An 11837-nucleotide genomic window follows, 5' to 3' on the forward strand; every position below is an offset into this window, starting at 1 on the left:
GGGGAAGGATTTGGTAACTTCATCAATGTGTCTATTCTCACATTGAGTTTTAACCAGAATGCATAATATTAAGAGCCTTTGTTTTTAAACTGGGCATTATTTTTCCATGAATATTGTGGTACTCAAAGTCACTAAACCAATTAGATGCATAAGGGTAGAACAGAAGAGAAAGAAAGGCAGTAGTTTTGCTTTTCTTTCCTCCTGTTGAGAAAAATCACTGTAAGTTTTCATCATACATTTGAAGATTTTCTGTGGGGTTATTATCACTGGAGGAGCACTTTTTTGAGTCTTATTTTAATAATTCTGTTACGTGCTCTTTGATTCTTAGGTTTTTGTTAGCTAAACCCTAGGAAGCCGTGACCTTGATGAGGTGGCACATGCTTTCTGGTCTCATCAGCTTTTATTTCATCAGCCACAGGAGAAAATTAATTGTTCTGAGTTGGTTTCCTCCAAATCATGGAATGTTTGCCTCATTTTTTTTGGTTTGAAGATCATTTTCAAAATCTGGAGTTAATCACAGTACAGCATAAGCCACAGTCTCTTCCTCATTAACTTTTTTTCTGGTATGGTGGCTAGATCACCTCTCCTCAGTTCCATGAAATTCAACAAAAATCTAACTTTATAACCAAGTTAAACAGTCTCAGCTTCTCAGTATTTCAAGGAGGAATGGGGAATGGAGCTTAATTCCATATTCACCCAAAGGCCTGGCAGTACTAAGGGAAAGATCAACTAGCTACCTTATTTCAGTTATTTTATATTCACCCCAACTTCCTTTTTTTCTTATCTGGTGGGGGAGCAGTTTCATCAGTTAACAGAATTGTCATATTCCCTTTAAAAATATATGTTTTATTATTAATAAAATATATTTTATATACATCAGAAATGTGAATAAAGTGAACATATCTATGTAACTAGCACCCAAAACAAAAAGCACCCCAAAGACAGCACCCAGAAGCCCCCTTCTCCATCCTAGCCATAATCCTTGTTTTATAGTACATTTATTAATTGTGCCCATTTTAAAGCTTTATATAAATTGAATCATATAGTCTATAGTCTTCTGCCTGTCTTTCATTCATACTTTTGCACATAGCTAAGTTTGTTCATATTCCTGGGTATATAACTCATGTTTGTAGACTACAATTTTGTGGTTCATTTTACTGTTGATGGTCACTTGGCTATTGTACATAGTGCTGCTGCAGACATTCTTGTACACATCTTTTGGTGAATATGCATACACAATTCTGCTGGATGTATACCTAGGAGTAGAACTGCTGGATTGTAGGGTAAGCATATGTACAGCTTTGGTAGATTGTCAGACTGATTTCTAAAGGAGCTGCACCAGTTTACACTCCCACCAGCAGTGCATGAGGGTTGCAGTTGCTCTACATGCTTGCTGTGTATGGTATTGTCAGTCTTTTAAAGATTCTTTTTATGGATCTTAGCCTTAATTTTCATTTCCTTATGACTAATTAGCTCAATTACCTTTTCAATATTATCCATTTGGATACCACCATTTGCAAAGTGCCTCTTCAAGTATTTTGTCAATTTTTCTGTTGTCTAGGTTTTTTTTTCATTTGCAATTGCATATATATATATTTTTTGAATATGAGCTCGTTATGTATGTGGCATGTATTTCCTCATGGTGTGTGGTTATCTTTCTCTTCTACCAGCGTCTTTTGATTAACAAAAACTCTGTTTTAGTATATGTAGTCCAGTTTATTAATCTTTCCTTTATAGTGAGTACTTTTTCTTTTCTGTATGTGAAATATTTGTATGTATTTTCTTCTAGAATCTATTGTTTTACTTTTCACATTTAGATTTTCGGTCTTACTGGAATTGATTCTTTTTAAGTTTTTTTAATGGTGTAGGGGGTCAGGATTCATTTTTCCCGCATATAGATATCTAGTGGACCCAACACCTTTTATTGAAAAGACCTACCTTTTCACTGTATTGTTTCTAAATTTTGTTTTCTATTACATTATTTGTGTCAGCACTAAACTGTGTTCATTATTATAGCTTTGAAATTTGTTGGCATAGTCGTTGAAAAGTGAAATTCATAATTCTCAGTGACAGGTCCTAAGCTCTGGTGCTAGGCAAGGGAAAAAGGCATTAAAATTTACATTTTCAGGTATGGGGAAAAGTGATAGTTCATGAGAATTTTAAAAATACGAACGAACATCAAGCCGTTTCCTTTTTGCCACAAGGATTTGAGCATGGGAGTTCCTAATGGGACTGTACGAGGAAATATGAGATGTTTCCTTGTAGTAAATTAACAGTTCCTAATTTTATGTGATATTTTGATTTTCCATTGACTTAGTGGTTTCTAGCCATGTTACTAATCATCTTCATTTAAAATTTCCCTAAAGTCTTCCTAAAATTACTGTCTTATATAAATGCATGTGAATGTTTTCTTGTGTTTTTGGGTGAGACTGCCTGCTTTCCTTTAGTAATGGGTAATGAGAGACCTCTGAGGGTTTTTCTAATTCTTTAAATATTACAGTCAGTTATTTTGTACAATGATAATAGTGTATAGATGAGGCCAGATGGTGCCTGAAGTGGAGTTTATATCTTTGTTGGCTTTTTTAATACTCCCACCGTTTTCAAAAAAGAGATTTTTGTAACTCATTTCCCAGTAATTCATCTCTTGTGTGCAATTCTGAGCTAGTTAAATTCAGAATTGCCTTTTTAAAAATAATCTCTGCCAGCTCAGCTTTCCTGAAATTGTGATTTTAATTGACAGAGAGGAACAGTACCAAAAAGGCAGAGAAACTGTTTTTAGTAGCAGTAAAGGCATATGCATCATTATTTTTTCATGAGAAGCAAATTACAGTCGAAGGAAAACATGTTTAACTTAGTCATTTTATGTGTACCAATAAGAATCAGTTGCTTTAGAAAGTCAAATAAGAAATAAGTTTTGTATCCATCTAAATCGGTATACTGAAAGGAAGTGGAAGGTTGTTAAGGCATTGCATAGCAGAAAACAAACATTTTCCTCCATTCTTCAGAAACCTGAAAGTAGTCCTCTAGTTGCAGTATACTACAAATCCACCCTCATTCTTTATTCAGCAATGTGACTGGTAACGGTAATATTTCCATTCTATTGTGCTTAAATCCTAACTTCTAGAATGGAATAATGCCGTATTTAACAGAGCAGCCATCAAGACTGATTCTCCATGATATTGTCTCAAAAATGACCTGAAATGAATTTCCTGAAGTTTGAAAAACATCAGCTTTTAGAATAAAAGCTCTTAGACAGGGGTCCCCAGGCCAGGCCATGGATGGTCACCGGTCTATGGCCTGTTAGGAACCCAGCCACATAGCAAGAGGTGAGCACACGAGCATTATCCCTGAGCTCTGCCTCCTCTCAGATGAGCTGCGGCATTAGATTCTCATAGGAGGGTGAATCCCATTGTGAACTGTGCATGTGAGGGATCTAGGTTGCACATTCCATTTGAGAATCTATTGCCTGATGATCTGAGGTAAAACAGTTTCATCTCAAAATGAGGCCCCCCTCCCAACTGTCCATGGAAAAATTGTCTTCCACGAAACTGTTCCCTGGTGCCAAAAATGTTGGGGACAGCTGCTCTTAGAGGTTAGGATTGTATCCTACTAGATTGGACTCAGCACTGTTTCAAATAAAACTACCTAATACTTTCTGATGGGGGAAATCAAGTTTCTCTTCAGATGGCCATACCATTTACAGAAGAGGGGAGAAAACGTATTCCCACATTTTATAGCATGTGGATGACTATAAACAAAAATAGGGAGATATTTATAGATATTAGTATTTGTTTTTGTTGGACAATACCCTCACTTTACTGTGGCTTTGAATTTAAATGGTGCAGAAATTTCTGTGGCTCAGTATTAATGTGAATGAATTAGTGTTAAGATCCAGGAAATGGCAGCGGTTAGAATCTAATCTTTCTGCTCATCTTGGAGACTATTTGGTAACTGTCTTTACTTCCTAGCACAAATCGGACTTGGATCTCAAACAGAAATGGGAACTGGTAACATTAAATGGAAAGTACTTGGGAGCTGTTGTGGAAACACTACTAAAAGGGAAGGAAATCCACCCACCAATTTGTTCTTTACACTAGAAAAAAAATCTTACAGATGAAAATACCCTGTGTTGTGTCTTGAACTGTTCTCAAACCACACCAGGCACATGGACAAATTTTGTTTGAAAAAAGTCTATTTCAGAAGTGTGATTTGATCGTATAGATGCAAACATACTATTCATATCCATGTCATCTCTGAAGAGCACATGTGGCTGATCAGGGAGATTGGTATGGGTCTTCTCTACTCTCTTGGATTGCAGTAAGTCATCATTTGTCACATGGTTGCCACTTGCCTCCCAAAACAAACCCATCTTTGAATCCATCATCTTTGGGGGAACCACTGGGATTTTATTCTATTTTCTGCTGAGACATGATACATTCTAGTAATAGGAACTACTTTGTATTGAGTGTATTGAGTGTAGAGATTTAAATTCTTCTGTTAATAATTATGCCATCAAGTCTTATTTTGGTTGAGCAAGTGTCACCATTTGTTCTTTCCATGGAACTAATAAAATGCATTTAGACTGAAATTAGATCCCTGAAATGAGCCATTTTCCTCTATCTTAGACTTCACCTCAACCAGTCTTGCCAAATCTATGTCATTAGCCAGAAATGCCAGTTGATGGCTTGGCAGAAACCCTACACTGCTCTTCAAATGAAAGTTCACTAATGTCTCAAAGTTCCCATCATGATTTAGAATATGGATGCCAAGGATTGTGATAGTGAAGGAAAGCAGTTTTATCTTAAAAGAATATTTTCCTTGTATACATTGGGTTTCAAGAATATCAACAAAATATTAAAAACAAAATGTTTAAAAAATGTTATCCATGTAGATCATTCCCAACATTTTCTAATATGAAGAATGTTTTCATGAACACCTGCATGATGGTAGTCATGTTTTTAACATCTTTTGAGCCAATTACATAATTTGAATAAGTTCGAGACAAATAAATTTGCATTTTCTTAATTATAACATGTTTGAAAAATGTCATTACATACATTTACAGGTCTTATTTAATACAGTCAACAGACAATACTTAGTTCACGTGAACTTATGGACCCTTTACAAAACTCCAAAGTTTGGAAATTGCTGAACTGTACCTCCAATCCCTTCACTTTGCAGAGAAGAAAAATCAGGGTCCAGAGAGATGCAGTGATTGGTCCAAGGTTTTTTAGTTATGTGAAGAACTAGACTACAATGCATGTCTTCTGGGTTTCCACTCCTACAGGTTCCCCGAAGACAATTAGGAAAAGATGCCCAAACACTTGCTTCTTTTAGGAAATTAACTTCTGGTGGATATCAGTGGAAGATGCTGACATTTTTTCAAGTACAGGAAAGATGGGACCCCAATGTGGAAGCTGAAACTGGCAGTGCCTGGCATATAATTGTTCAATAAATAGAGCAGAGAGAAGCCTTCTACTTTTCCTAAGCATTCTAGTTATTTTAAACATGAAACTCTAATTGTCCTTGTTCACTCAAGTTGTCCAGTTGAATGGTCAAGCCTGCTTTTCCCTCCCCACCCTCTGTTTATAATATAAACAGATATTATAGCTTTCTGTAATATCTGTTTAAGGGGCTGAGCTCTGGTTCCTGTGGACCATCCCTCTGGCAGGAAGTGGGCACAACTAGATGTTCTCTTTAACAGTCTTTCCTAAGTAATATTGATATGAACAACTACCCTTGGTCTTTTTTTTCTTGCAGACTAAGAGTTATCTCTAAGCTAATTAAGATGGTGCATATTCCAAAACAACGCTATCTATATCTTAAGTATAAACTGTCCTGCAGTGTGAACACCCATTTCACAAACACATTTGCATCTTCTTCACCTCCATGAAATGATTACTTGAGTCCCACAGAACTTACTTTTCTGGCAGAGCCAACATAAATGTCTAAGGAAGAGTGAAACCTGTGGTGGGTATTAGAAGAAAAACAGACAAAATTAGCAGAGTTTGAGCAAAGAATGATTGATGAATTGGGCAGCACTCAGAACCAGAAGAGGTTCAGAGAGCTACACTCAGAAGTGTGAGCTGTGAGCTTTTATAGGCTGGACACAAAAGCAAAGTAGAGGAATCACCTGATTGGCTACAGCTGGGCATCTGCCTTATCTGGGCATGGTTTGATGAGCTGGCTGCCTGTGATTGGCTGAAACAGCTGTTTGTTATACTCCTAAGACAAGTTGCAGTTTGTTAGGTAGGATATCAATGTATGGGTACGACCTCAGGCTAATGGCCTCATGCTTATTTAAACACATGAAGAGTAGGTTTGTCAGGCAAACTGCATTTCAGATGGCCCTTTCCTGGAGGCAGCACTCTTTCAGACAAGTCAAAGTCATACTCCTAATTTTTCCCGAAGGAAAGAGGAAAGAACAGAGACCTCCAGCTGCCTAAAGAGACACTGGGCATTTAGATACTTCTGCTCTTTGGGAAAAATGGTTATTTTTAAGTTGATAGTGTTCATGTATTAAGAAATAAATTTTAAGTCTGTATGAGAATGAGGCACTTATATTGTTTTGTTTATAGAAAAATTGTGGCTGCTTGTGACACATACCATTTACTTAATGGGACAGTTAAGAGAAATGGATTATCATGAGGCTAAAGTAAGCCAATGTTAGCTGCTTCCAATAGGCAAAATCATAGTGGGATTTTGCACAGATGTATGCTGCTGAGATTCGAGGGCCCTACCATCTTTAATTTTTTAGGGAGAACATTTTAGAGTAGATGGGAAGTTTCTTCTAGAGTTGGCTTCATTAGATCTTAATCCTGGTTTATAAGCACACCCACCAGAGCTTTTTAGCATGCATTTCTGTAGAAGCTTATTTTTCAAGGACAATTCTTAAACTTTGCCCCATTCTTGTGGTTTTCTAAACCTCTTTAATCTCTCTTGTCTCTCCACCCTCCAACCTTCTCAGGACAGATGGAAAGCAGGAACTCAAATGATCGACTTTGGTGTTTGGCTTTGAAGCAGTCAGATATGTGAGGCAAACTGCTCACAATTTTCTTGTGAAAAATTAGAAACTGACAATTGATAAAGATTAAAATGACACATAGTAGAATATGTCACAGATGAAAATTTGATTGAGGAATGACTGTATGAAAACTACAGTTGTACCTTCTGCCTTGTCTTTCAAAGCAACACTGGAGTTCTGCTTTCTTCCCTGTGACTGCAGCATTGTTTCCTCCCACAAGAAGCATCAGCTTCACACCCTCCAATTCCCTGCCCACGTATGGTGTGAATACTGGCCCCAGCTGGCCTGCATGCAAGGCAATTTGGTGTCTCTTCTAAAATGCAGCCTCCAGAATGAAGCACAATGCTCATCAGGGTGACAACCTGAAGTCCCTCACTTCTGGAAGAGCTGACACGTTTGAAGTCATTTCCAGTTAGAGAAAAACAAAAACACAAGTTATTGCAGGGGAGTAAAATGATAAGAAATAAAATCTACGAAAATGATACACTTTGGGGATAGATTTGGTTGCTGAGAAACGTATTCTGAATAACACATGGCTTGTTGGTTCTTTAAGCAGGCTATTACTTTCTCTGTTGCCTCCCTCTTGTTTTCTAGACTCTCTAATAAAATTCTGTCACAGAGGAAAATTAAAGTAATATGATCAGATTCATGTTTTACAAACAAAAATGGCCACAAGTTGAAAATATTTTTTCAGTGACTGGAGTTTCAACTAGGAGAGCAGTGGTGTTAGCAGCATCTTAAGCATGTCTTTCAGCACTTGGTGTGAATGGCAGCTGATAGAGGTGAGGTAGACTGGGAAACTGCTGCCTGAGCTCCAAATGGCTTTGAACCTACACAGCTGGTGCTTTGGACCATAAAGAGAAATAATTGCATCTGCAGAGTTTTACATGCGTCTCATTTAAGATTTGTATGAAAATAGTTTACTACTGTTCCCTTTTAAACTGTTGGGGTTCAGCTGCCTACTAGCCTTACTCCTTACATTTCTGATACGTATTCAACATGGGAAGCCTTGTTTGCATTCAAATGTTATGTACAGGCTTTCTTGACTGCAGTACTGTTTTCTAAAACTTCTATGTGTTTGTGACTGATGGATGGATATTTAAAACAATCAAATGTATTTTATTATGTAAAACTGTGTGTATGACAGTCTCTTGAGGCTAAGCTGTCATTTAAAATAGAAAGTGTCCAAAATCCTTAGCTCCCAAGATGGTGTGTGTGTGTGCATGCCTGTGTGTGTATGCACATGGGTATATATTTACAAAAAAGGAAAACAGAAAAGCTCTCTCTCTGCTTGTTTCCTTGAACTTTAACCTCACTTGCAAGCAGGCAGATCTCATCTGTGATGCGTCTGATCAGGAAGTGCTGGAGATATTTTTATAACTCTTTTGCAACATAAGGCCGTGTCCTTCTGCCTTCCTTAAAAATATGTCCTATCCCTTAAGTACCACGACACTTGGGTTAAAATTTGAGAAAAGCAAAAGAACAAAATAAAATTCCAAGATGCCAATTTGGACTATATCCACCCTACTCATCCAAAGTCCCAGATGTCAGGCCCTGAGAGGTCACTGTTAATTCCTTCCCCACTACTGGAAAAATGTAGCTTCCTTTCATGCCATCGGGAAAATTCTCCATTTCTCTCTGTGGCATGGACTAGTGTTAGCCTTTGTGGCTCAAGGCCATTATTACAGATTCATGGGGAAGTAGGGTGGGAGAGACAGGAGAACTGATGATGATATCACAGAGAGAGGGACTTGCCCAAGCTGTGTGAACAGAGCAGCAGGCAAGGCAGAGCTAAGGATGGGGTTTTAAAGGACTGGAGATCACAAGAGGGAGGAAATACTCTGCAATGGCAAAAAGGTTGTTCCAGTTGGCTGGCTTAACTTACTCTTGAATTAATAAAGTGGTCAATTATATCCTTAAATTTTTCCTTCCATAGTCTGCTAGAACAATTATAAAAAATGATTTTATGGCTGGGCACAGTGGCTCATGCCTGTAATCCCAGCACTTTGGGAGGCCGAGGCAGACAGAGCATGAGGTCAAGAGATCAAGACCATCCTGGCCAACATGGTGAAACCTGGTCTCCACTAAAAAAAAAAAAAGTTAGCTGGGTGTGGTGGTGCGCGCCTGTAGTTCCAGCTACTTGGGAGGCTGAGGCAGGAGTATTGCTTGAACCTGGGAGGTGGAGGTTGCAGTGAGCTGTGATTGCACCACTGCACTCCAGCCTGGTGCCTGGCGACAGAACAACACTCTGTCTCAAAAAGAAAAAAAAAGATTTTATTAAATCCAAAGCTACTTGTCTAAATCATACAATTAACCTTTCAGAAAGAGTCAACATGGGAAGTATTTTTTTCCTTCTAATTTTTATTTGAGGTTCTGAGGGCAAATGTGCAGCTTTGTTACATGGGTACTGTGTGTCACCGAGGTTTGGTGTATAGATTATGTCGACACCCAGGTAATGTGCATAGTAGTGTTACCGGTGAAATGTGTCTGGGTTGCTGATGTCTTGAACAAAGAATTGGACAAAATGTGCAAAGCAAAGAAAGAATGAAGCAACAAAGCAGAGATTTATTGAACATGAGAGTAGCTCCTTAGGGTGGGAGTGGGCCCAAGTATAGGAGCTCAAGAGCCCTGTTACAGCATTTTCTGGGGTTTAAATATCCCCTGAAGGTTTCCATTGGTTACTTGGTGTATGCTCTGTGTAAATGAAGAGGCTGAAGTAAAGTCACAAAGTCATTTACTGTTGTATACCCTGTGTAAATGGAGAGGATATGTCCTGTCATAACGGAAGTGTTTCCATTTGCTTTAGTTCTAGGAAGTCCTTATGTTCCCTGTCTCTAAACCCTGTTCTCCTGCCTCAGTAGCTGATAGGTAGTTTTCCAGTCCTCCTCTTCCTCCCACTCTCCCACCTCAGGTAGGCCCTGGTGTGTGCTGTTCCCATTTTTATGTCAATGTGTACTTAATGTTTAGCTCCCACTTAAAAGCGAGAACATGCGGTATTTGGATTTCGGTTTCTGCATTAGTTCTTTAAGGATAATGGCCTCCAGCTCAGTCCATGCTGCTGCAAAGCACATGATTTTGGGTTTCGCTGGTTTTTTTTAATCAGCATGGGAATTTTCTAAATCATGAAACATCCTGTATATTTGGATGAAGTTGTGTTCTGCCTCCCCACACCCCACCCTCACCCCATTCTCACTGACCCACTCAGGACTGCATTGCTGCATGTGGGGAGGACATGTCCTCTCTACTTCCTTTCTCCCCAGCCCACCTAGGGATGTTGGATGTGGCTGTGCTCCGCACTTCGTCGCCGCTTTCTTTTCTCTTAGCTTGGCTCACTGCCTGCCTGGAGAGTTCATTCTCTTCTGCATGCACACACTCTTATGACCTCCTTCCTTCTTGCTCCTTAGCCTGTTGGTTTCCCCTGAAGCATGATATTTCTTTCTCAATTTCATTAAAATCTTTGGCCCAAAATGTGCACCAGTCATGGTAAAGTAACACTCTTTTGAGAACTTATGAACTTTAAATCGTGTTCACACACATTCACATGATTCTTCTATGAGTTTCTCTCTCCCCCATATGAAGGTTTATTCCATGAAAGTGGAGACTTTTTCAGTTTTGCTCAACTTCTTTTTTTCTATTTCCCAATTTCTTTATAGTGGTAGGCACATGGCAGATGCTTAATAAATATTTGCTGAATTAATGAATGAATGCCATAAATATTAAAAGTATTGGCAAAAACCACAATTACTTTTGCACCAGCCTAATATTTATTGACCTCCTCTCTATTTAAGATACAGTTCTGGGTGCTGGGGACATAATGGCAAATAAATTTGACAAGTCTCTTGGCTCATGAAGTTTACATTCTAAATAATGAATAGATCAAATTATCCTTAGCTAAATAAAAGAAAAACCATTTTAACTGAAAATAAACGTAATAAAATCGGTATGATCAACCTCTAAAATGCTTGAAAATACATATAAGATTATATCTCCTCACATTTTTCTAGTTAAAGCTTCTCCCTATGCTTTCAAGTGGAAATATTTCTTTTTTTACTTTATTATTTTTCTCTTTCAATCACTAATATTATTTTCAACTACCTATCATTGCAAACATGAGGTGTTTCAGCCACAGTATATGAATACATTTTTAGATGAGCGTGGGAACCCAACCATCTTTTAGAACAGTTTTTTTTTGTTTTTTTGTTTTTTTTGAGACGAAGTTTCACTCTTGTTACCCAGGCTGGAGTGCAATGGTGCAATCTCGGCTCACCACAACCTCTGCCTCCTGGGTTCAGGCAATTCTCCTGCCTCAGCCTCCTGAGTAGCTGGGATTACAGGCACGCGCTACCGTGCCCAGCTAATTTTTTGTATTTTTAGTAGAGACGGGGTTTCACCATGTTGACCAGGATGGTCTCGATCTCTTGACCTCGTGATCTACCCGCCTCGGTCTCCCAAAGTGCTGGGATTACAGGCGTGAGCCACCGCGGCCGGCCTAGAACAGTTTTTATGGCAAAAGATATTCATGCTCTCTAACAATACACTAAATTAACTTTTGAAATATTGTCTATCTACAGTGAGGGGGGATTTCAGCACAAGCAAAACACCATGAACTGTTGAAAGAGGAATTGCAGAGTGTTAATAATTTGGTTCTTAAAAAAAAGAACATGTAAATATTTCATCTACTCGTTCATCCGACATCATTATTGAGAGGGAGAACTCCATCGTAGTCCTGTAGTGTGTTAGTGCTATCTCCCTCCCAGCTGAGGGCCCATCACACAGGCTTCTCCCATGTCAAAGGAAAACAAACAAAATGGCT

This window comes from Callithrix jacchus, chromosome 6 (assembly GCF_049354715.1).
Source record: "Callithrix jacchus isolate 240 chromosome 6, calJac240_pri, whole genome shotgun sequence".
NCBI lineage: Eukaryota > Metazoa > Chordata > Mammalia > Primates > Cebidae > Callithrix > Callithrix jacchus.